Here is a 27,364-nt window from a genome sequence, read left to right as displayed (position 1 = left end):
TTTAGAATAGTCCATGTGCATGTGGCCCAGTCAAAGCCTCCAAACTCCAAATGAGATTATGTGGCATAACTTGGAAAACTGATGTATAAAGATTTTCATCACCTCTGAGTTTGAGACATTTTGCAGGTAGAGACACTTCCGCTATACCTCTCCAGTCAGAATTAGCTCCTCTTTTCACCAAACTAAGATGACTGCAAGCGAAATCTACTGCTCTTAACTACTGCAATCTACTGCTCTTCATAACTCACTCAGAATTGAACTAAACATCCTCCATATTTGCATCTCAGGAGCAACAACAAGCTAGGGCTTTCGTAGAGAGAGAGAGAGAGAGAGAGAGAGAGAAAGAACACATTTTAAACTGTGTTCTTGAATTGTATTAACCAAGTAACTGAGAGAACATAACCTAATTACTGACAATTAAACAAGAATAAAGCTAAATTACCTCCTAATTGTATCCTAACATTTATGCAGTGCATTTAAGCCTCCATGCACAGAACAGAGCCTTCTAAAAGGCCTCTTGAAGAAGAAAGCTTTCACTTTCACTACAAAAACATGTCTGGTTTGAGAGTCTTAATCAGTTCTCATAAGGAGAAAAGAGGCAGGGCGCACACACACGCCCACCCCCACACACGCACACACACATGCCCGCACGCACGCTGACACACAATCAGGCCAGTTAATAGTGTGCACACTTAAACACCAATTTATCCAATCCCCAGTTGTCTTGATTATACATTTGGGTTAGATTTTAAATGTATCTTGATTAAATATTGAGAAGGACCACTCTCGCATCGCATGTCCTCAATGTTTCACTCTTCCTCCGAGGCCTCTGAATGTCACTCTGTGAGGAGTATATGTGTGTGTGTTTGCCCTGTAGCTAAACATGATTTTATTTATCAAGTGTCATGTCATTAGCTACTTGGCTCGTCATGAGCACTAATAAAACTCCAGTGCACTAAATAACCCCAGGTTATGGCAACGGATTAAGAGCAACACAGTCACACACAGTCTAATTTTAGCATTTTTAAGCTTTCACTAAATTAGAGATGTCCTATTTTGTACACTTAATTTCACATTACAATATTAATTGGTGAATAAGACTTTGTGTTCTTCTTTTAATATGTTTTCACACTTTATGGTTGACACGAGATTTAGCAATCACTCATGACAAACGTTTTAAATTAACGCTGAAAGTAAAATTCAGTTAAAGTTTCTTTCTTCGAGAACTGTGACGGACATTTGTCCCATGTGAGAACAGGTATGGATGTCTTTTCCCCTAAAACATTTGCAACAGAGGTGAGAAATGCACATTTAATATCCTGAACCTTTCCTTTAAATTCAAATTAAATTAAAAGACATCATATCGCCCTCTTTGGTACAGCATTGCCCAGGAGCCTTTGGAAGCTCTGCTGATAGCGAATAGCTCCGTTAATGAAAGACTATCTGGATTTGAAGAAGAAGAAAAAAAGAAATATAGAAAGGCTTTGTATGCCACAAACTCAAATTTGTAAATCTTTGTGAATTTTGTTCATATAGGCTAAACATTAGTAAAAATTATTCTGAAAACATTCTAAAATTTGCCTTATTTTTATGGGCTGCTTCCAAAGATAGCATTTTCCGTTGCAGTAATTGTTCTTCAGATGTTTTAAAGGTATTTCTTTGGACTCTGTCTTCACTTTCTCCTTTTGTGCAGACATTTACCTGAGTATCACCTGGACATTGTAGAGTGGGTGATTAAAAGATGACAAAGGAAAATAGCTGGAACAGTCGGGCCAAGAACAATCTAAAGCCCATAATGAGCATCTCATAGTGATCTGTTCATGAAATAGAATAAAAACGTTAGAAATTTCACACAGCACCTGGGAGACGCATCATCCTTCAATTGTTTTTCAAATCTTCAAACTAATGAATCTGAAAAATCATTTGTATTTGTGTTAAAATTTGACAGTGTCTAAGACAAACTGCTTTATTAATTTAAAGGAACAACAAGTTTGTCAGAAAATTCAGACTTTTCCACTTGAAGTTCAAACTTCAGGCTTAATTTCTGTGTAAAAGTGAAATGCTTGCTCTGCATCTTTCATACAGGGCCAGTGAGCAAGGATGTTGTTTTATTTGTTTAAAATTGTTTTCATGACACAATATTGGAAATGGAAGCAGATTGTGCTTGTTATAAAAGAATTTCAGAACCATATGCATAAATTTCTGCATCAATGCAGAATGGAACTGATGTGATAATTTTGTGATTCTGCTGATGTTGAAGAAGCCCAGTTGTTTTAATAGCGACCTCCAGTTTGCCCGTAATGTTGGGTCTAGTGTCTCTCATCTTCCTCTTGACAATAGTACATCATTTGTCTGAGAGGTCTAGGTGCTGACCAATCAAGTAGTGATACCATGACTTTTACAACAGGCATTGGTGCTTCTGGCAGTATGAGCAAGAGCAAAGTCCAGCTGAAGAAAAAGCAGTCTTTCCATGATCAGTATCTGGTTTGATAGGTAATAGCCCATCAGAACTAAAAGTTAAACATTATATCTGATTACTGATACAATAATCAGATACCAGCCATTGTCTGCTTAACCAGACAATGGCTGGACGTACTGATATGTCCAGCCATTGTATGGTCTATAAATCATCTGTGTGATTTCCTGTTGAGTATTTCATGTGCTTTCCTGTATAATTGTTATGCATGGAGTAAGTAATTGAGAAGAAGTGCTAATTGTTGCATGTTTACATTAATGCTTATGCTCAAATATTCATAAAATAAAGAAATGTCCTGCAATGTCTCTATATGGCGACTTGTAAAAACATGACTATCTGTGTATATCTCCTTAGCTCTTGAACAGGCTTTACTTCAAGACCAAATTATATCAGCCTTTTATATATAGAGAAATTTAAATAAACAACAAGAGCAACACAATGTGTTGTACAGAAGAAAAAAATTTGGCGGCATTAAAACGGCAGCAATGATAAAATAAAAGACTTCATGAGCTAAACAATGATTTTTTTTCTTCTCAAGACTAAATGTTTTCCTGTTTCTTGTGCACCTGTTTCAACACAGGTTTTCCTTCCACACAACGTTCTATTAATGTGCGCGCAAACAACAGCGTGGGAGGAGCCAGGTCTTTATTTGAAGGTTGAAGCTTCTTATTGCCCTTTTAGTAATATTCTTATTTTTTTGTTCAAATTAATTTTTTTAATTTTCACTATCTGTTTGCCACAATCATAATTCCCAAAATAAAGTCTGAAATATATCACTCTATAATGTAATGAATGCGAGCTCCACTTTTTGGATTGAATCCCTGCAATGTATTATAGATACATTTTAAATTATATTACAATTTATTAAGACACACCTGTAAATATCGCTACAAAATATTCCACAGACTAGTACGACAAGACAGTTTGAAAACTTCCACAAGTTACATCCCTAACTTTCTCTACATTCCTTCATATGGACAGGTTTGAGGTAACTTATTGTAAATAGGACACCAGATAAAAACACACGCATGTTGTAAGCGACTGTACGTATTTACAGTGTTGACTGTGTCACATGGAAGTGGACATTTGCTGCTGTCCGACAGTAACATTCTCACTGGCACACAGACCTGACCTAGAATTGCTACTTAGAATTTGGACTGAACCATCTCGCAGGGACGGAGGGGGAGGCGAGAGGAAATCTTGACTGGGATGTAATGGAGTAGGACCACTGGAAAGCGAAAAAGGGGGGGAAGACATATTTCTATTTTATAATGTTGCCGTGATAATGTTGTGATTTGATAATGTTTGCGGTGTAAAGTGGAGGAAAGCGGAGCTTGAGCTAACATCCCAGGTGAGTGCTTCCCTTGTTTTGTTCTCCGTGCAGCTGGAGAGTGTCGCCGCCGCGGCTCGCCTCCTGGCAACGGGCACACGCGGGTCCTCCTCCCGGGGACATCACACTCCGGTATCCGTTCTTCTCTGCCTCTGTCCCCGAAGGCTGGCTGGCTGGCTGGGGCTGCTGACTGGCTGGCTAGCTAAACCCACACGTCGCGTCTTGGCCTCGCTCACACGGCGAGCTAACCCGTCTCCCCCCTCCCTCCTTTACCCTTTCTCTTTTTTTTTTTCGGCTCGCAAATGACGGTTTTTGCGGCGCAACAGAAGCGGATTATTCACGATGTTTTCGGCGTGGTGTGAAACCCGCGGAGAAATATTGGTTTCTACCCCCATTATCACACCGGAGGACCGCCCGTGCTTCGCGAAAATGGAAAAAGGAACACAATGCAGCATGCATGTTCTGCATTCTTCAGGAGCTCCACGCCGTCGGTATTGTATTTCATGTGTCTGAAATGTGTTTCATATGATTTATAAACGCGTAACCAGATTACAGGCCTCGGCTTGTGATTGTGTCGGCCAGCCCCTATCATCTGCCGAGCGATTTAATTGTTACATTGTTAGCGGAGCTGAACACAACTTGGGGGGAGAAAAAAAAAATGAAGGTTTACCCAAGGCGGGCTTTGAGTTGTCCTTTTATTATCCGACAAAAAGCCCCCCAGGATGAGTCTCATTTAGGACGTGTTTTTTTTGGTGTGCTTGTTGTCGTTTGTTCTCGCTCTCATCAGCCGTCCACTGCCTCCCTCTTCGGGGGAAGACTTTGTTTGCGCTGGCCGAGGCTCCATGAATGTGAGCGCTGAAGTCCTCCCTTCCCCCCCACCACCACCACCGCCGCACCACCGCCACCACCTCCACCAGTTCTCTGGCGAAACAGGAACAACTTCTTTTAGGAAAAAGGAAAAAAAAAAAAAAAGTTCCTGGAGTTTCAAGCGCCATGGAATTACTTTGTCCGCCAAGAGTTGTCCAGTGAGGCGCTGAGATTTCAGGAGAGGGGGGAAGAAGCCCGAGTCCCTGCAGTTGTTGCGTGAGGAGGAGGTTTAGTTGCAGAGTTTGGGAGATGCATATTTTTTTTAAGGACTTCCTCGAGTAGGACCCGTTTGTGAGCAACTTGTGGCATTGTCCTGTGTTATCTTGACTGGCTTTGACAAAGAATGTCTTATTTAACTTGATCCATGAGTGGGAGGAGAATCTACAGGTCCTTTGTTGGTTTGTTAGTTCACTTACTTGCTTTCCTTGATTTGCTCCCAAAATGGCTTTGATGAGATTTACTTAGTAGCTTCATAAAGCTATGAACCGATCAGAGGTTGGCATCGACCAATTTTTCTTAGATTTGTAGGCTAATTACTGATCCCACTCCTTACCCCAACTTATTAAATCCATCAAAACTAGCAACTCCCATTATTTCTGTTCCATAAATGCACAAACCAACATTTACTTTACCCACTTTCTCGAGCTAAATAAGAAAAAAAACGGATAGAAGTTAGAGACAGATGCTATCATTTGCTGTTAAATCAAAAAATACTGTTGCAAGCTGTCTTTTCCAGATTTATAGGTCTAAGCAATCAATTTTGTCAGAAAGAGCAGAAGGATAACTTTCACATCAGACCATAAACTTAAGGGGGGGTAAAAGTGCTTTAAAAACTGACATTTTGGGGTGATTTATGTCCCTCCGTTTACAAAAACTTCCTGATACCACATACGAGTGCTTAATTTCAAAAATATTTCAGATATTTCTACAAAACACCCAGCAGTCTTTGATTAATGTTCTGCCTTTTTATTTTTAGGACACATTTTATCTAAGTGATAGTGATAATTAATAGTCCTTTAATACAGCCAAATTCACATTTATTGTCCTTGATTATGATGAAGAAAGTATTCATATGTTGCAAACCCAGTTAGAATCTACAAGTTCACAAACTGGGTTTAGAAAGTCTAGATTCCCTCATCTATATATTGAGACAATTTTCTGCAACTTAGTCTCAAGCCCAGAGGACTCCAAAGCACCTTACATTACTTTCTGGCATTTACGCACTGACGGTCGTAAGCTACATTGTAGCCACAGCTGCCCTTGGGCAGCCTGTCATATAGTGCCACTCTGACCATCACTAGCAGGCAAGGCGGGTAGAATGTCTTGCCCAAGGACACAACGGCTGAGGCATTTTTGTTGTCTGAATAAATAATAGTTAAAAGTTTGTTTGGGATGAACTTGTAGCATCATATTTTTACTTTGTTATGGGACGAAAAAATGGTCAAAATGTGAATCGGCTCCACAGATCTCAAAGAAAACGGGAAATCGGTGTCAACTCTAAAAAGCCTGGTTGGTGCATCTGTACATAAAACCATTTCTGAGAGTTGGCTTTTGACTTGCTGACGTGTTGCTCTCATTCAGAACCCAGAGTGTGAAGGGTTCAGAGTCTAGTCCAAAGCCAGTTTTGAAGCAGGTTCCGTGTTTGCTAAGTCTGAACTGCAACGCTTCCTGTTATAGGATCCTGGTCTCTTCAATTGCTGGGCAACGGTGCTGTCTGATGGCATTGGGTCAGTTTTTAAAGTCTTTTTATCTGATAAGGTCACAAAATGCTCAAATTTCACATAATGTAATTTGATTGTATAATATTTTTTTTAAAACACTTTGCCCCCTTTCATTAATTTTGATTCTGATCTCCATTTGAACAAGTTAACTTACAAATAATGACAAATTAGATCAATGCAAAACAACTCTGAGCAACCTCCTGCTGGTTAATATTATTAATTTAAGTCACATGCATGTCCTTTGTTAAGCTATGAGTAGTGGGTTATGATAAATTTCTTTAAATCCTTAGTTGTCAAAGCAGGTAAAGAATTAGGTTTAGAGATGCACCATTCAGAGATTTGTTTGATTTCCAGTCTTTTGTCACTGTAAAGCGTTTGGCGTGCTTATATTGAAGCAGAGACAATGTGACATCTAGTAGTTTCCCTTTAATACCATGTTTTGCTAATTCAAAACAAAAGCAAAAATGATTTACAGTTGACATTTAAAACTATCTTGCCAACGTTTCTAAATCCAGCATCTTCAGTAACTGCGTCTGAAAGCTCACGAGGATAACACAACAATGTTTCTGTACTCCATTGAGTCTTCTCGAGATCTACTGAAATCAGCTTTGAGCTAATTCGCCCCCTCACCAATCTGACAAAACATCCCTAAGGAAGGTGCGATGTGATGTCCTGTAGCAGATGGTTCCTTTTGCAGTTTTTGTCTTCCCTTACCTCTTTTTTTCGGGTAAGAGAAGACAAAAACCACAAATATCTACAATGGTGACAGAGCTAAATGACCAACACCTACCAAAGCCAGCGGTCTCTTGTAGCAGCCTGAAGAAATGGACATGCTTTTGAAGAAGATGATATCGTTTTCCTCCAACTTTATGTTTAACACCTTTACTCATTAAAAACATTATGATTAAGGTACAAGTTACCATTAGTCCATCATAATAATGCTCCCCCTACTCTCCTTGAGTCTTACCTTCTTTTTCTCCAAAATCTGTCTGAACATACAAGATGGTAAACGTCCACCCAACTGGTATTAATAATATTAGCATGCAGAGTTTCAATCTAGCACTGAAAATATTATAAACTACCAAATATTGCATCCAAGCAGTTATTTGTGATATCAGTATTGCAAATATTGAAGCTGCAATTTTCTATATTCGGTTCTGGTGTCCAGCAGGTCACTGGTCATGGCCGATTAAGCTGAAATTCATCCAGTCCTGGTCACCAGCTAATTTGTGGAATATGGGTGTGTGTGATCTTTATATTACTTTCAAGAAAACTTAAAAATATCTAATTTATACTGCAAAAATGCCTATTGTGTATTTTTAGTGATTTTTGCCACAAACTCAACAAACTGATACTGATTTCTGTCTTTTCCGGGTTACTTTATATCTCTTCAAGCCTTATAGCAGTGCTTCAACAGTGCATGGTCTGCAATACAACATTTCCAATTTCCCAGTTGCTAATGGTAGCAGGCGCGATGATTATAATATAGATCAACGTACCGCGAGACATCTAGCCATTGGTTGTTATAGCGATGCTTTCTGCCTCATTCAGCGTCTGAACAACTTGCAGTGCATATATATTGATTGTGTTTTGTCTGCCTCTTTGTCGCCATTAATAGTTCCAACTGGAAACTCAAAATACTGCCAAATGACTTAAGAGCAGTTGAAGCATCTTCTGCCACAACTTCATCAGACAAAGCCATGCTACACACATCTGACTAGCGCCATACACCTCAACGAAAAATGTTGCGATGTTTTAATATCACGACATCTTGTCACAACTTTAGTGTGCTGTATTTCCTTTTACAATGCATTCCTCGATGTCTTAGAAATCACAATTTATCTTTCCTCTTGGAGTAACACCAGCGTTTCTGCGATTTCTAATGTACACACTGGTCGATAAGTGAAGTATAAATGAGTGCCTGGGTTACTGTAGTCCCCAAAGAACCCAGCTGTGCTCTGGTTATGTGTTTACTACTAGCTGGTCTTGTCAACTTGAGCGACGGAGTGCTTTTCCTTGCCGTTTCCTTGTTTGCACTTCACCCAATGAGCAAAGTTCTCTCCTTTCTGTTCCAGGTGTGAATGACTTGTGGCTGTAGGTTATCCTGAGCGGGCCAGGTTCCTGCGCGACAGCCTCCGCGGCTGACTGGGAGGAGTCGAGTGGAGAGCAGACATCAGTGCCCAGGGGACCTGAAACCTGGTTCTCCATATGAGGCCCTGCTGAAAGGGCAGGGGGGCTTCTGAGGTAACCCAGCTTGACTTTGGGATTTTTTTCCCCCCCTCTCTTTTGTTTTCCACTTTATCATGCAGGTTTTTTTGTTTGCACATCTTTCTCATGTTCTCAGGAATGTGTGCATTCGAGGCAAAGCGTAAATGTTATCCTCATTGCTTTTGTTGCTACGCAGCAAACACAAGATGAGACACAACCATGTTGTAGAGGAATAAAAGCTTAAGTGTCAAACAGCTGAGTTTGAAGGCAGTCAAGAGATTTGTTGGGTGTTTTTTTTTTTATGAATATAAAAAAAGCTAAATAATCAAGAATAAAAGACATGATTTTCTATTTGAATGCATTCACCACAACTGCCATGGAAACAAACCTTGCTTTCAAAGTCCAACTGGTGCCATAAACTGACAGCTTACGGCTGCTGTGCTGCAGCAGGAACAAGCCAGACACGCGCTCTTCCTAACGCTGGTCATTATCTCTTTGACATTTATCTAAGAAGGTGCCTGCATTCTGATTAGAAGATCTTTGAGCTGTGGAGTGGGTTTTGAAGGTGAATTTCCTCAGCGTTTTGGGCTGTCCGGGTCCGTCTTTGGTCTCTGTGTTATCGGAGCGTGTTGCTGGTGGACAAAACACGGTCAAGATGCTCTCCCTGAGAACGCTGCGCTCACTGTTTATTTATCTACTATCTAATCCAGAAGAGTGTTAACCAAAAACCACAGTGGGGTGAAGGACTCTGGGAAATGGATATCGATGTATGGCAGCAAAGATTTATTTTTGCCTTTGTGTATTGGCTTCTCAAGTTTCCATGCATTTGTTTGCTTCATGGGTTTTCTAATTAAAACTCGGCGGGTTTGTTTTGCATCTGACGTGGAGGGCCGTGTCAGGGAGTCAGTCCTCCTCTTTTTTTGCTTGTGTAGTCAGTAGCGGGGGGGTTGTCGGTCCCCTCCCGAGCCGCACAGCAGATTAGACCCCATTGCGACTGGTTGTCTATTACTTCAAATGTTTATTTCCACCCCGCTTCATTATTATTGTTTTGCTGTGGTAGTCTCTGAAACTTTAAAGTGTTTCCATTAAGAGAACATATCAGTTCTCCATGTACCTGAGTCTTTGACTAAGAGGTTCATTCACAATTCATTAGCGATTTTAATTCATCCACATTAGCCGTTATACTGGAGTAATTATGAAGGATTCCCCCAGGACAAATAAAAATACAGCTTGGCGTTAAAATGATGCTGAACAATAGCCAGATCTCATACTTGTGTTTCCCAGATAGATTTAATTAACAAATTGTTCTTCTTGTTATAAAATTGTCATATTGCAAAACTATAATCTCTTATGGAGTTTCAAAGCGCTGCTGGTTGGCACTGTAATTGTTTTAGTTGTAACATAAAGTGTAGACTTCTTACAAATATGTTCTCAGGTATCAGATTTTCATGACTTACTTTCATTTGGTTGACTTAGATTCTCCCTGATGACAAGTAAAAATATCCAATTATTGTTGCTTTTACATAAAAACTTAAAACATAAAACTTAAAACAAAAACAATGTAACATGATTTTGCTGCTTTCAGTCAAAACAGAAAAACAATTGTTCCTGATACTGCAAAATAATAAGACTATACAATTTATAAATACACAACATTATCATACTACCCACATTTTCTCTGAGTTTGTATTACATGGTAAGTAAAAGTTCATCTTAGTGGCCAGATATCTTATCTGAAGGCAGAAATTCAATGCATAGGATCTTCAAAATATTATATCCAAGCAGTCGTTTGCAATTCGACATTGTACACGTTGATATAGTGATGAATTGTTCAGCTAAAACTGTATTCCTTATTCTAGTTACCATAGTTATTACTAATGTGCATGTATTTTCACTGTCAGAAATGTATAAATTAAAGTCTCCTCAGTTTCTTGGTAGATTTTAAGTGCGCATTCTTATTGTGTGACATATTATATGTTTTTTTGTAATAAAGTAACACAAGCCGGCTAATTAGTGAGACTGTCTGCTTGGGCAGAGCCTGCAGTAAGCTGCAGAACATGCACTCCTCTTGTAGCTTGCCAACTTTTAAAGCAGCATTTCATGAATGTGAGTCATAGATGCAGCCATGAGTTTTGTGACCGGTCATATTTCTAAATGTTGGACTCTGTCTTTGCTGTATGTTCCAGCCGTAGTTCTGTGGCTTTGTTTTATCCAGCTGACTGGCAGTGCACAGCAAGAGGTGAAAGAGGGGCTGCTCTGTAGTACTTTACTTAGCTTTCTTCTGTATTTGACTTGTATTAAAAATTTGGGGGATTTTAAAATTATGTGTAAACCACGTGAAACTTCATATTGTTAGAATGTTTGACACTCAGCATTTTACAGCACAGTCACTGTAATAAACTCCTTACAATGAGTGAAACAAACAAAAAAAGCCCTCTGGTAAACCACTGTTCATTTTATTATCCAGCGATTAGATTCCAAGGCGTACTAAATCCATCTCGAGCGTTTTCATGTCCGTATTTAGTGCTGCCCGCTTGTAATCAGATCACACCCTGAGACAAACGAGAGACGGGACACAAATACTGCCTATGTGAAGTTAAGTGGCATGAAGTTGAGCTGAAAGGGTTACAAAATAATGAACTTGTGTTATTTATCTTGTTTTCCAGCTCAAATTCACCATTTGTGTTCATTTATAGCACTGATTCTCACTTTATAAGATAAAGGGGTCTTTTCATATCTAGAAATGTAAAATCAGATCAATGATAGCAACCCAATAATATATACACACTCGAATTAAATTGCATATATCCCAATTTAATCCTCATTGTAATACACTGCAGTCAAATTCAGTATACAATGCCAGTTGGTAAAAGGTTTTCTATGTTTGACTGCCCAGCTGATTGCAACGAGTCATTGAGTTTGGAGGAGTCGCTCCTCCTCAGCAAGCATGTGGCAACACTCTGGTTTGTTACAGGGGAGCAGTAGGAGAATGAAGACTTTTGTCATCCTGTTTTTGGATTAAAGAGAGAAAAACGATAAATCATGCAAATGGAAATGATTGAGCTCATTTTAATTTATCATGCGATTAATTGATTTACTGCTTATTGCGACAGGCCTATCCCTAAGTGTGAGTTTCATTCATTTTTGATGAGTTTCAGCTTAAAGTCCTGGAGATTGACAACTTTTGAGTTTTGTAGTAATCGTAACAATAAAAACAAAGCAAGAATTGGTGACAAAAAAATCTTATAGGATGACATACGGCAGCTGCCGGTAAATAAAGTATAAATGTGTTTGTTTTCTTCTCTTACTGGCTGCATTTCATATCTTTTGGTGTACGAGGTCATGCTCTTGTGTGTGTGTGTGTGTGTGTGTGTGTGTGTGTGGGAGGGGGGGGGTAAAGGGGAGCAGACGGTGGGAGATGGTTGCCCATACACGATCCTCAGGGATGTGTCCGCTGAGTCAGAGTGAACCAGTCCATCCGTTTTCATGTTTCTCTGCTGTGATTGACATTCCTGACGCAGACAGAGAGCCCCCAGAGGATGGGTCTGTGGCTGTAGAGTTGCTGTCTGCTGGAGCTAACCGGCTGCTATAGCTGGGATTCTAATCAACTTTGAATGCATGATAGACAAAATAGGCAATTGGGTAAGCTTAGGCGCTCTTTAGCTAGCATTAAAATGTTGAAGAATTAATTGTCGTGGCTATAATAAAAGAAAAATAGGAATAACATTTTAGAAAAACATTTGTGAGGGATTTGTTCACTATGTGGTGCCAAATATATTTAAAATAAATTCTTTTTGAGAAAATCTCATTTTATTCCTATTAAACCTCAGTTTCTGTTTTTATCATAAACTTTATATGCTTCACATCATTCAAAGGGCTTAGTATTGAGTTCTGTGTTATTATTGTTAACAGTGTAAATTGAGGCCAGTCCACTGGAAATAAGTCCCTTTCTGTTCTTTGAGCTCCCGATGAGGGATTTGTTTGATTAAATCAATGATTTGCTGAGAATTTTAAATTGATTGCTTGTTCCTCGTTGGCCATGTTTCCTCTGAACTCGCGTTTAATCTTGAGAGATTTTCTGGCAGGCATCTGAATGCTTGTGAGGGTAATATGTTTGTATATGGTGTGTGGTCTATGCTGTGTGGCTGTACACCACTCACCGAAGAACCAAACTTTTTATATTTATGGTTTTGTATTGCCATGTGGGAATCTTTCAGGTCTTGAAATTCAATCGACAATTGAAAAAATATCTTGCTCTCTTTTGTTGCATTTGACAAAATAGTTCAAAAATTTCTTTTTGCTATGCTGATTGACCTTTAAAAAGGTTATTTCTACATGTTTTGGTACTTCCTACAGAATAATTACTTCTGTTATTTTTAACAAAGTGGTAAATTAGGTAGATTTCGATTAAAAATATTCAAATTCTACCAAATAAATACTACTGGAAATGTGTTGGCTTTGTACTATTTTATTTTAGATTTATGTAGAGCTGCATAATACGTCAAATCTTAATTATGACAATCAATGGCATAATTAATTGTCATTGATTGTGTCATATGAACATCACATGAGACTGCTTGAGTTCATTAAATATTACATATTCATTCTGTGCTTGCCAATATCTCATCAGTTTGACATACCTCATGTAAAATGGAAGAAAGATACTCGGATCTTAAAACTCAAAGATGGGATATAATGATGGAAAAGACGGAGGAGATCAGAGGGGGAATGTGGATTAAATCCAACCAACATTGTCCTTGTGATGTCAGAGTTATCCAACTCCAGTGCTTCATAGTCCCTGTCCTGCAACTTATTGCTACATCTCTGTTCCAACCCGCATTAAATGAATGACTCATAATCGTCTCTGCAGAACCTGATGACATGCTGAGCTCATTCATTCAAGGTTTGATGGAGCAGGGATGTTAGTAAATGTTTGCCGAACTGGACTGAAGAATTCTATTTTATATCATCCAGCCCTAGTTTTATGTTTATACCAAACGGTTACAATAGCAAATATTTTTCCTACGCTATTGTGAATGTGAATTTTGTTTCAGCACTTGACCTGCCGATAATGTGCCAGAACCTATCTCTGGCCAATTTATTCTTTTCTTCTTCATTAGAAAGTTTGCGTATAGCTCTAGCGCCGCTTCTAATTTGGACAAGTTGGCATTTTTGCTTAGTTGCTGATTAATACGAACAAATTGAATGTGTTTGTCTTGTAGTGAACTAAAAATATGTACATTGTCATGGAAAAAATACTATTTTTAGTGTTGTAATATTAGTAGTTTTGCAGACTTTGTTCCTTTCAAATCATCATGAAAAGATTTAATGGAGAGACAGAATTAGTCAAACCGATGAGGAAGGGTGTAAAACGATGTTTGGATTCAGGGACATCAAAATAAATGAGCTGGTTGTTCCAGTGCCCATTCTACCTGGTACATTTAGCAGGTATCAGTGCATTTGCACCATATTAGCATTGTGGGCGAACAGGTTTTGTAGCTATGGAATCAAGTGGAGGAGCCTAAGAGAAGCTCGGACAGTAATGCAAATGAGCGAGCTGTGACTCATGGGAGTAGGACTTGCCATAAACCTCACTACATCTCGGACATTATTGGGACAGCGGAGTACTGCTGCGTGTGGGCATGCATGTGTGCGTCTAGCTGGATGTTGGTTCTATATTTAGTAGGACAGATCTTCAGTGTAAACTTAAGTTAGTCATGAAAACACTCTGACTTGGAGCTAATTTACTTCTAATTATGTGGTGTAATAATGGAATCTATTGTGTAATCGGCCAGGTTTGTTCAGTACTAGGGCTTTTACTTTATGTATTCATCTTCAGTCAGTTTAATAGATGAATTGTCACCTTGCCCCATACCTGTCAAGCTTTGGGTTTGAGAATACGGGAAATGTCGTCTGGAGTGGGGGGCTTTGGGTGGTGGGGGCGGGTGGCAGGCGAGCGAACGAACGTAAGATGGGGGTGGAGGGGAGGAAATAGGCTAGGGGACAGACGAACTTAAGTCTGGGGACCGGTAGACCAGGGGACGAAAGTAAGAACGGGGGGGGAGCAATACAGGATATTTACGGCACCTTCGTTCGTCACACTCAGAAACTCATCTACCAGCAATGTACCGCCACGATGATTTCCGCCACCCGTTTGTTGAGACCGGGACGATATGAAATTTATTGTGCGGTTCGTCCGTAAAGCTACACTTGCACCATAAACATCAACTACTCAGCTGACTGCCGTGTCCAGACTATCTGCTCACCTGTATAAATACTCCTGCAGCACTCTTCCCGCCGTTTGCTCTGTACTATCAGATTCTGGAGGAGAAAGGCTGCCGTTCTCCAGGCATCGTGCCATTCATTTTAAGCTGGTCCCCCAAAAACGATGAAAGCCCAGGCATTAATAATATCAATAAAATCCCCATGGGCCGAACTTGAAAATTGTATGTTATGCCGCTAACACTTCGCATTTGTCAACAACTCAGAGGCGGAAGTCAGAGCTCCGCACAATGCACATAATGTTCCGGCCGGAACACATTGCGCTAAATAATAAAACAAATTAACGAAGCTTCAAGGCAGGTAAATTTTCCTCGAGGAATTTTAATAATCGAGGTACTCGAATCATTCGAGGGATCGTTTCAGCCCTATTCACTACAATATATCTTGGTGATGGATGAACATGTTAGTGGAGAAACCTGAACTGTGAGACATGGTTTTACCAGTTGTGAAACCAGCTACTTCACCTTCCCTTTGGTTTTGATGCTCAAAAATATTTTTTTTAGCTGTATGCTTCTCTATATGACCAGCAACCAACAGATGCCTTCTACATTCTACCTCAACAGTCTGCTTGGCCTCTGAAAGGCCTTGCCGTTGGGACTTCCCACAATGCTTGTAGTCAGAGGGAGACGTCCTCTCAGCATGAGCGGGGCAGGAATGTGGCCAGAGTGTGGGAGCGAATGTGCGGACAGAGGAGGGGAGGGGGTCACGAACCAGAGAGAACCATTAAGGGTAGGGAGGGTAGATGAGGGTCTCTGCAGAGGGCAGCAGAGTTTCTCTTTAGGGGTCTACAGGTAGGGAAAGGTCTCAATAGGGAAAATTTGTGCATCAATCCGTTTTACATTGTACGTAGTATCTGCTGTTTGCAGGGAAAAATGTTCACTTTGCACAGCATGACATCCTGAATCAGCTTTTCAGCAGGAGGTCTTATTGGTCCCAGCATTTCTAACTGTAGAAAACTTTTAATAATCATAGCAGACATTTAATTTAAAATTTTGAAAGATTTATCTGGTCTCAAATGGACCACTTGACCTTATTAGAGCCAAAAGAAAAGCAACCTAGAGCTAATTGGCAGCTGGACAGACTAGCAGATTCTAAACTCTTTGCATATTTTGTGCATTTACGGTTTCTTTAGCATGAGGAGCTCCCTAGACCGAATCATTATTAGCTGCCTGTGACGTGAGCTGATTACATCACAGGTTTTAAAAAGTCAGTTTCAAAACCACTAAAATCTTTCATCTTTCCTACAGCTTAAAAGCTTTTTAATTAGATGGAATTTTCTCCATCTGGATGGATCATAAGTTGCTAAGCACTGCAGGTCAGCTCGCTGAAAAAAGAATAACCACACTCTGTGATTAACATAGGTTTTGTCTGATTTTACTATTAACCACGTTATGGTATTATCTGTGTTTCCAGTGCAGTAGTACTCCTGCAGGAGGAGCACCTGTTCTGTGTCAGAGGACATAATCTATGTTAATGGCTCGTATTTCAGACACAAAATCACAAAAACAGCTTCAAGGATGAAAAAGTTCCGGGAAATAAAGCGAAGGAGAAAGCTTTCAGGAACCGTATTGTAGAAATGCACCATATGTTGCTGGTTGTTATAATTCCTCAATAATTTGACCAGAAAATATGAACATTCTGTAGGAACAAAACTGTAATGTTAAGCAGTAGAGTGCAGATTTGTTGTGCAATCATCAGAAGATATGTTGCTGCCTTAGCTGCACACACCTGTGGTTAGCTTCTAGAAGTTAGCATTAGCTCAGCTTTTGTTTTGTCATACCAACTTTCCTAGAAAGCCAACCTGTCCATCAGAGTTAGACTGAGGGACTATTTGGATTTCTTCACAGTATTGACGAAAAACAAAATTTGTTATATAGCCCCTCTAAAATGGCTTATAGCAAACTGTTTTAATTGGTCACACACCAAGTATTCCTGAATTTGCATTAATACACACACTGTAGAAGCTGTCTTAGCACATCTATGGTTTTCCTTATCTCTCCTCCTTGGGGTACAGTCAATCAGCACCAAGCAAATTAAATGGTTCTCCAGGATTGGTTGCTTTTCAGTTGGCAAACAATACTGTGTAAAGTTGCAGTGGTATTTTGGTATTGGTGTTTTAGCTCCACAGCTGCATTTTTTCTTTTGACCATTTTAGACAGTGTTGTATAAAGTACTGAAATCTCAGAGTCAAGTAAAAGTACAAGTACCTCTCCAAAATATGACTTTGGTAAAAGTCGAAGTCACTGACTGAAATGTTACTTGAGTTAAAGTCTTAAAGTATCTGAAACTTCTTGTACTTAAGTATGGAAATTACTGTAAAAATGGATGTACTCAAGTAATGTAATGAAAAGTACAAGTAAAAAGTAAAACAAGGCAAATGCAGTTTGAATGACATTTTTTATATTTTGGTAAACTTGTCAAATACACTTAAAATAATGTACACAACCAAGTGCAGGCAAAATTAAACCTGCTAATAGATATACCTGCAGGCATCATTTAGTTAAGAAAATTAGGTGCTTTACCTATAGCACAAGGTTAACTTAGCCTGCTTTACAACTGAACCAGCTTCTTAGTATACCCTCCAGGACAGAAAATACAAAGTTTTTGTAAGCCTTAAGTTTTCCCTTCAAGTAAGGTCAGTGCTGAAAATGAGAAAAATAAATAGTACAGAAAATGCGGCCAACATGAAGAAAAAGATCTGTTACGATTACTCTACTTCACAAATCAGTGAATCAGTCAATGCTACAGTCAGTAGGTGGTGCACACAACTGGTCATTATGCAAAAGAAAAAAAGAATTGGGAGGGAAATGCAGCTTATTGGCATCTGTAAACCTGGTTTTGAACTTGCATGCCTTTCCTATATTCGTTAAATTTAGTCTAAATTGCTATCGCTATGGCTTCTGTCCCCCCTTGAACAGAGGAGTCTAGGTAGCCTGCTACAGTCAACATTAAACCTAAGCTAAATACACCACGCGTGGAACTGAAACAATGCCAAACAAAGTTCATTTATGGTCAAGATTTCACAATACAGTAGTGTCTAGTGACCAAGCTATAGTTACTGAAACAAGAGGATTATAACCATTTCATAAGACGTTACCTCAATGTGTTTCTTCAAGTGGGACGGGGAGTTTTTGTAAGATAGAATTTCCACATCTTTGGGCAGGAATAACATAAACTGCATGCGGTACGACGAATCTTTAACACCCACGAAAGAGTGTATTGTGTTTAAATAAGGCCATGAGCTCTCATCACCAGCTGGTGGTTCCCCTGGAGCCGTGTCCGACGTAGTTGCAGTCGTTGTGGTCTCCGTCTCCTCCTCCATGTGACTGCTACTGATTGCGAGACTTGCTTTGTGTTTAATGGGAGAAGCGAAACAGGTGTATCCTATTGGTGGTGATGAACAAGCCCAGGCAAGTAGGCTACGGACTTTGTTCGGTAGCCTACTTGCTACTTGCTAATCAGTAGGTGGGGTCAAAACACTTTGTTTCTCTCTCTCGCTTTTTTGTAACGAGTAACTAAATCATACATTGAAAATGTATCGGAGTAAAAGTACGCAATTAAGTTCGGAAATATAGTGAAGTAAAAGTGAAAGTCATCAAAAATTTTCATACTCCAGGAAAGTATGAAGTACTCCAAAATATACTTAAGTAAAGTAGTGAAGTATTTTTACTTCGTTACTATACAACACTGATTTTAGATATGCTCTATGTGAAAAAAATCTACAAATAGGTGGGTTTTCTGTCACTAACATGGAGTTGCATTTTACAGAAAAACCTTTGAGCAAGCAGAATTTGCAAATACTGAACTGCGATTGGGCTTGGGTCCACACTGCATAATGATTTATGCCTTCTAGCATTTTAATTTCAACCATGGGCTTAAGCAAAATTATAGAATAGACATCTGCTAAGCTTTGACGTAGTTTATTGATTTTGTAATATTATCCCTTTCAGCTGTGCTGTTTAGAGAGTATAGCAAACTAATATTAGCTGGATAGCTATTTTTTGCTTTGTCTGCTAACCTGCAGTCAGCTGCTAAGCAGATATGCATCTCATGCCTCACCAAATGAAGTTTTAAAAGTTACCTTGCATGACAGTAATGGTTCCCAGTTAGTCGTAGCCTCTGTTCAGCCAGATGACTGGCAACACATGGTAGCAGGCGGAAGAGATGCATTACTCTGTACTTTCCTTGCCTTTGATTAAAAAAAACTTTACACCAGTGGTGCACCGATCAACCAGATATAAGAATTTTGCTGTTTTTTCTTTATTCTTCACATGATACTTTTACTTTTTAAGCTGCCAGTGAGTGCATTTTCCTGCCTTTTATTTGTTAAAGATCACAGTATGTAGTTTCAATACAGTCATAGTGCACAAAATGTATGATGATTTGCATGCAACACATTCGTTTTGTTTATGGCTGTAAGCAGCTCAACAAAAACAGTGTGAAATCAATTACAAAGAAAAATCACACCCAAAATTAGGTAGTCATATTTTATTCTGACATTTTAATAGAGATGCGCCAATTGATTGGTTCTGGTCAATGATCAGCAGTTCAGTTACTGGAAACAAACAAGATTCCTTATTGCCTCAAAACTAAGAACTCCAACCATTTTCGGTCAGTAAATGCACCAACTAGCAGCATATTCCTTGCACTTTGTCATGTTAGATAAAAATCTTATAAAAATTAAGGACATAAGTTGTATTGCATGCAAAGGAATAATGTAACTAGAGAAATGTTTCTACCAAAAAAGTTAGATTGGTCCATCGCTACTTTAAATTGCAGGAGTTGTGTGATGGAAAGTGTCAACAGTTTTGAAACCACTGCAAATTAAACATCTGTATTTCCTGAAGCCAATAACAAGCCCATCCTTGGTCCTAAAGCTAGTACATATTACATATTAATATAGGATAATAATATGTAATACAAGATAAAGGTATAAGCACTGTCATTGAAGCAGAAATTATGCAAGTTTCTTTGATTCATTTTCTTGTTTTTAAGCAATATTGTTTAATAATGCTATGCAAATTATTGTAAAATGCTTATCCTTCATTTCGATTTGACATTTTTCTAGCGATTTTATGCCCCTTTTTGCAACCAGAGGTACACAGTTGCTGGTCTTTCAGTTTTATTGTTTCATTTCCTTTAGAAGATTGAGTAGTTGTGTGAGAAAGACCTCTTGTTGAGGAGACGGAGGGCAGATGGGCAGAGATGGAAGCGCGAGGTGAAGTGTGTGTGTGTGTTAGACGGAGCGAGCCAGGGAGCCGATTGCTAAGCCTGCTGCTCGAGCTGGCCGCCACACATGGCACCGTGCCCAGCTTACGCTAGCAGATGTGTCACTAGTGACTCAGCTGTGTGTGTGAGCGTCCACGTCTGGGACACAGACACCCACCCTCTCGCTCTGTCAAGAGAGGGAGTTGTTTAATGACCCCCCACCTCTTTCCCCTCACTTGGAGCAGTAGATCTGTGTGGCACCCCTCTCCCGTCCTGTTTGCATTGCCACCTCCGTTCTTGTGACGGACACGGTGAGGCTTCTGTCAGCACGTTTGTATATGACAGAATGTGACAGTATACACATGTCGCCTCCCCGGGGATGGAGGGACATCGTCTGCTGACCAGAAGAGCAGAGGAGCCGAAAGTGGGGGTGATGAGTGAGGAAACGCTGGGCAGATCAGCAGAAATAGCTGCGACTAGTCCTAACGATTCAATTCAGGGTCAAGGTAAAACCTGGGAGGAGAAGGAAGGAGCTGCATATTTATTGTTCTCAGGCTGAAGCTATTCAGCGTGGAGAATGCGGAAAAGTTTATGAGTTCAAGGTAAATATTTGAATGACCTGGTTTCGGTGGGGACAGGACACCGGTTGTAGATTCTGGAAGTTGAGTCTCTCTCGTCATTTCTGTCAGGGAAGATGCATCACATCAAATGCTGAAGCTCTGTCTTTAGCGACACACGGCATTCCTCGCATTCTGTGTGCACTGAGAGCTAATCATGAGTGCTAATGCAGGGTGTGGCGTGCTAAAATAGTGTTCTCAGGAAGTCACCTCAACAGGTGAGTGTTTCCTGAGTCAGAGGGGGAGGTATGTATGTCTAACCGATGTCATTGTTCTGAGCATTGAGCAAGTCCTTATTTGCATTTGTGTTATTGCCTCATGTTCTGCCTTTTGTTGCATTTCAAGCAGAGACATGAACACCCAGTTGTACTGCACGTTTTTTGTTTTGTTGTTATCAATAAAGACCCAAGTAAAACATGGATGTCCTCAATTTATTATTGACCCTAATAATTCAGTAAACACACTTCACAGCTAATGGTATTGCACTTGAAATGCAGTGTAATACAACATATAATATACAATAATATAATAATAATTATATACTGGTTGGTAGAACTGTTGCCTTTCAGCTTGAAGGTTATTGGTTTAAATCCCACTCTGGGGTCTCTCTACATGGAGTTGCCAGGTTTTTCTATTCGAACATGTGGGTTCTTCCCTGGTATTCCAGCTTGATTGAAACACATGATTGAAAGGTTAGTTACTCAAAATCGTCCAATGAGTTTCTGTATCCCTTGTGTCTCTTTGTATCACTGTGGAGAACCTAACCAGATAGATCGCTGGAGAGGATTTGAGTATTTTAATGATTAAAGTCTCCAGGTGTGTGCTGCTTCAATAAAGTTTTTTTTGGCTCTGATCCCATCATCTGTACTTGAATATCTGTTGAAACAAGGCCTGCGTGACATCAGGAAAACATGTAATTGTGTTATTTCTGAATATTCTGATGACAAGATTTAGTATAATTAACCTCTATTTTCCTAATTCTTTTCTTTTTTAATTATTACAATTGCATCACTATTTTTAGGCATCTTCAACATCCCATCCACTAAAAATTTACATTTGCCTTCCATCCAATGGCAGTTAACGACAACCCAAGGGATTTTTTTCAAAAATAGTCCATATAAAGCTTATGGTTTCCCGTGTTTGAGGTTGTGGCTTAAATTTTGTCTAACTTGCTTAAATTTTCAAGTTACAGGTGTAAGTTGCAAATATAATATTTGAAGATGCAAGTTATTAGGTTAGCTTATATAGTCCTAGACTTGTAGGGGTTCTGAGTACAGAAAATGTGAATGCCTGACACCTTAAACACATTCAACAATAAATATTGCATTGTTTGAAATATTAATATTACTGATCTCGGTAAAATATTTGTAATATATTACAAATACAGTTCTGTTTCCTTGAAAGCCTCTAGATCCAGTGACATTACTTGGTAACAGTTCTCCTGCAGTGAAGTGTTAATTGTTAGCATGTGAATGTAAAAGACTGAAAACGTGGCACCAGAACCAGCCCAATAAAGAGGAGCTGTAAGATATTTGTGAAGCAAAGTCAGAAATGCGTAAAAGTGACGCTTTTAAGCAGTGTTAAAGACTTTTGTGAGCGATTAGCACAGTTAGCATTGCTAACTGTAAGCACAGCCGCTCTATGTACTTAACAGATGGAAAATATTTGACCCTGTTTCTTCCTACAAGCTCTTGACATTTCCAGTTCTTGCACATTTTATGACAGAGACTTATAATAATAAAGCAAATTTCTGAAAGCCACCTTGTTCATTAGCCAAAGCTAATTTCTTGTCTAATGTAACTTTAAAAGGTCTTAATGTTTGCTCAAGACACACAGCAAAAACTAAATATAAAACTGTAAATCTATGAGATTACCATGTATAGTTTAATTTGATCTTTTTGGCTGCAAGCTTAACCCTATAGACTAAAATCGGCCAAAAGATGATCTGCAGCAACACAAAACCAGGGACTCTGGATCAGTGACTGTTACCGTGGCATCAGCACGATATCAGCTCTATGATTAACCATCTCTTTTGGATACAAATGTGATATCTGATTGGATCCATGCCATCTGGAGTGAATTGGATAAAATAGATGTCACTAAAAAATAATAAAGTTGACTCTGATGGATTCATAGAAAAGTATTCACTTAAAATAAATCACTGTAGCTTCTAATCAAAATTCGATTCAAGACGTCTAGATAGGTTCTTATTTCTTTAGGGTTCAGATGAATCATCCTGATAGAATTTTAGACATTAAAAACAAAAATTAAGTCAATGGAAAAATATTTTTCAACAGGTTGTGTTCCCAAGTTTTACATTGCTCTCCTGATTTAGCTTGTTCAATCACCAGGAGGGTGCAAATTGTGATGCTGTGTGAAGACACACGGTGGTTTTTCTACTATTGACAGTTAGCTGCTGCTTCTTCACAACGTCACTGATGGCCGCTCGTTTTGTGTATTCTTGCAGAAAACTGCGGGGAGAGGTGGAAATAATGTGTCTGATATCGCCCTAAACAAATAATGGGCTGAGGCGGCTCTTGAGATGGAGGCCGAGCAGACGGAGGGCGGGTAGGAGAGAAATAGAGCTAGAAAGAGAGACCAATACTCTATTTTGACTGAACCGCAAAATGGGATTTGCATAAATAAGGCTAAAACATCAGCAGGGCCCTTTTTGCAGCCAACAGCGAGGCTAAGATGAGGAAAAAGAGATGATTTGTGTGTTTGTATGTGTGGGAGAATTTTTTTCCCCCTCCTCATTTTAAAATGAAAAACAAGCTGGCAGCAAGGTCAGAGTTTCCTTCTTCTTTTAATCCTTCACCTTACCTGTGGAGAAAACTGCCGGAAACGACGCTGATGAAAAGCTCTTATTTTCTCCCTCTTATAAGGAGATTTGCTGACGTAGCTGGGAGGGGTCTACCCTGTAACCAGAGTACGATGACTGTTACATAAGCATAAAATAAATAAACCCCAAATCCAATCAGACTATTTTCCGCCTTCCTTTTCATCTGGCGCTTCATATTTATAGGAAAAAAGCTCATATTTGGAGCCTCATTATCTTGTTTTCCCATTACCTATAATGAACTTGAGCACCGCGTCTTCCTCATGATAGACAGTTCAGTTTCTTTTACTGCAGAAAAAGTGAGATTGATCTCTCCGATTACTTGAATGAAGCTTTGTTGTCTTTGTGCTTGTAGAGTACACACCTGGTGCGTTTGTGGATCAGTGTATTCCTCGTGACAGTCATGTCAGCAAGCTCTCCAATTAGTGTCTCGTTAGTGGGGAATTAGAGGCAACAGATGATTGACACTTCATACTGTTTGTGTCTCTGTGCGGGCACATCCTCGCTTCAGACACATTTGTGTAAAATTCATGTTTAGGCTTTGATGGAACCGCTGGAGGGCATACATGCCAGTTAGGGCTGAATGAGCTGGAGGCTGGACCTTGATTTGCTATAAATTATGATTCAAAGAAACAAAATATGATTTTCTGTGGATTCGTTTTTGGAACCGGCACAACTGGCTTGAAGACCTTACTTGGATAACTTTACTGACTGGAGAAACAGAGCATGGATCTGAAAGTGGAAGAGGAAGAGGAAGTGGAAGGTTAAGGCAGGCATGAAGAGATTGCCTCTTTCCTCCGCAAAATTAGGTCTCAAAAAGATTGAGCTGATCCGTTTGGTTAGTTTTAAGAGGTAGCTTTTGCTGTTAGTGTTACCTAGATGGGTGAGTATTTTATAGTTTATTTAAATCTGATGTAAAGAAACTACACACCTCCAGTGGAAACCATTATAAATGTGAACGGGAATCTCAAAAATTAAGAGATTAAGGAACTTATCCTTTAATCTTCTTTGCAATTCACTGTTCATTACTATCTGGATTTTTGAAAAGCACTTTGCGTATGTAGTCAATATGCTTTATATATTTATATTTCCCAAATGCAATAATTATTTCTGTCAGCTGTCTATGTCTGCTTTCTTTCAGTTCCTTGAAATCCTTCAGATTCCCATGTGTATCTTGGGAGATAATAGGGCTGCACTGTATTAGAAAAACATAAGGTTGCAATTTTATTATTGAATATTTCAGTGATAATTAACCAACATTTTCATCGCTTTTTTATTTTCCATCTTTTTTCAGCATTTTGATGAATATCTGTATCAGGTTTGGGCAGCAAGAGCCCATCCAGCTGTCTAAATGTCTAATCTGCATGCAGATTATAAAAACAGGGCAACTCCTACATCTCTGCATCATACGAGGACTGATGATTGCAATCTGGCATAGTGAAGCACTAAATGAAGCCCAGTTACACTGAAGATCAGTAATTTGGATTGTGGATTTTATTTGATGATCAAGTCTTTATGGTCTCTAAAATTTTACGTTTTCTGTTTTATTTTGCTTTGGGCCGGCTTGTGTCTAATCACTTTTATCTCTGCCTTCTACCTTCATTAGCTTAGTCTGTTGAACTTCCATGATGCTGAGTTAGCTTTGGCTTGAAACGAAGCTAATCTTGCGCCATTTTGGTGACACATTTTTGTAACTAGCAAGGAATGAGTTCAACACCTGTCTGAAGAGGATCCTCTCTGGTGTCCCACAGTTTCATTTGGTTTTGGTGTTGTCGGCTTCTGTTTGTGTGTAGCAGCGATCTGCGGCGCTGACAGTTGTAAATCACTCCTCCTGTAGACCAGCTGAGAGGAGCGTGTTGCTGTCCAAGCAGGAGCCGCTGTGTTTGTCTGCCCCCCCCTCTCAAACACTCCACACAGTCTGCCTCTCTCCAGGGGAACTCTGGAGCCAGTTACAATGTTGAGTGTTTTTGGAAGAGCTCCTAAATATTTGCAGGATGACAATGTAATCCGACTGCCTGGGCTGCCTTCTTTTTTAGCAGGATTGTGCTCCTCATTGTTCAGACACTGGCTAGTTTGGAGTGGATTGCAAACCTGGGTATTTGATTCCTCGTGATACTTTAAATTCAATCTCTGTTGTCTCAAAGTGTACTACTATGATATCGTAATCATATTACAGATGGATCATCTTAGAGACGGTTCTGTTTTTCATGGGGAACAATGAATTTTCTTAAGTATTTAAACTTAAGTAGTTGTTCAGCAGCCAGAAAAAAAAGACAATATTTAGTGTTTCTGTCCAACATAGTATATGCTGTATATAAAATAAAATGTAATGCCTGAAATAATAGCAAAAGATCCATCTTCACAAAGTAATGGTAAAAATATTGTGCATGATGATTTCATCAATGAAAAAAATTCTTTGCTTACAGTTTTGAACTTGAATAAAAGAAAGATCTTTTTGGGATTAAGAGCTTATCACTTACCACTGAACACTTTTGACAATTCTGCAAAAGTTAAGCAATTACAAAATTGTGAATTTTGCTTGGAAAATTAAAGCTGCAATAAACCTCTATAATTTTCTTCACTCTACTCTGTCATCTGTCTTGAGCCCTTTGGAAACTGTCCTTTGTCTCAAATATGGGCATCTACTTCAGTGAGACTACATCCGTAGGGCTTAAAATGATTGACTTGGAAAATATGAGTTTATGAAGCTTAGAAGATAGTCATCTCTTCTTGCAAACATTCCAAATAGTCCTTTGCAATATCAACATTGTGCACACTGATATTGCAGTCATGATATACAGTCTTGTTCAATAAATAAGAATATGCGTTCCAATAAGGCTCGTATGTAAATAACCTTTAGGCTGGCATTAAACATGGTTTTCATTAAGCTAACATTTCCATGGCAATGTTTATTAATTGGTCTGATGTAATATTCTAATCTTAAATGTTATGTTTTCATTAACTGTAAGTGGAAAATCATCATAATTAATAGAAACGTATATTAAACATCAGTCTGTGTATAATTACACAATATAATATGTTTTACTTAGTGAATTGAATTACTGAAATAAATTAACATTTCAATAACATTCTACCACAATCCTGGCCACCCTCTTATTACAAAGAAATAATATTCATCCTTGTTTATACTACACTCACGATATACAGTACTATAAAAATCTAAACGCTTGTTTTTTTTTACTGTTCTGCCACAATTCTTTGTCTCAAACTTAGATCTTTTGTTGGGTTTATAACTTCAAAAAAACTCCACATTCAAAAGGGAAACGTCTTTCTTTCACAAGAACGTGCTGTTATGCACCAAAATTCTCTGGGGATAAAAACCTCATTTTTATTGAGCATTAGTGATTTCTCCATAGAGTGAATAAGAATTTAATTTGCTGAGCTGTTCTTCAGAGAGAAACCTTCCATACTCGTTTATGTAATGTGATAATGACCAGAGTTGAATTGGAGTTATCTTGCTTAAACAAAATATATACACCAAACCCTCTTAAGTTTGGCTGAGTCCAGTTTTCTCAGCTAGCCTCTTTTTTTTTTTATTTTCACCAACAGGGACAGAAATGTTTTGCACTAGTCCATGACTTAAAGCCTTAGGCTCCATTCACACCAAGCCACTGTTTAGTCAAACCGTAACATTTTTGTGGATTCAAAGGACATTTTCCCAATCAGCCTCTGAAAATACTTTCAGTTTCCAGACAGCGGTTTCATGTAAACGTGGCGTTGGGGGCATTCAGACCAACAACTCCAGTGTTGCATTCTGGAATCCAGTTCATCGGTATTGCACGTGCCATGCAACAT

The 27,364-nt window shown here is 39.1% G+C and overlaps 1 protein-coding gene across 4 annotated transcripts in view; it reads left to right on the top strand.

The window, feature by feature from the left end:
* The first annotated feature begins 3,651 nt into the window (after nucleotides 1–3,651).
* Nucleotides 3,652–27,364, top strand: part of bcl9 (BCL9 transcription coactivator) — a 36,648-nt gene continuing 12,935 nt past the window's right edge. For 2 of the 4 annotated variants that reach the window (XM_028022305.1, XM_028022309.1), the window contains exons 1-2: nucleotides 3,945–4,297; nucleotides 8,470–8,638. The gene's annotated coding sequence lies outside the window, so the exon portion shown is untranslated. The other 2 variants (XM_028022306.1, XM_028022308.1) reach the window with 2 other exon arrangements.

This window comes from Xiphophorus couchianus, chromosome 7 (genome assembly GCF_001444195.1).
Source record: "Xiphophorus couchianus chromosome 7, X_couchianus-1.0, whole genome shotgun sequence".
In the NCBI taxonomy this organism is placed as follows: domain Eukaryota; kingdom Metazoa; phylum Chordata; class Actinopteri; order Cyprinodontiformes; family Poeciliidae; genus Xiphophorus; species Xiphophorus couchianus.
Note: the sequence above shows the minus strand (reverse complement) of the source record. Positions and strands in the feature narration are given on the sequence as shown.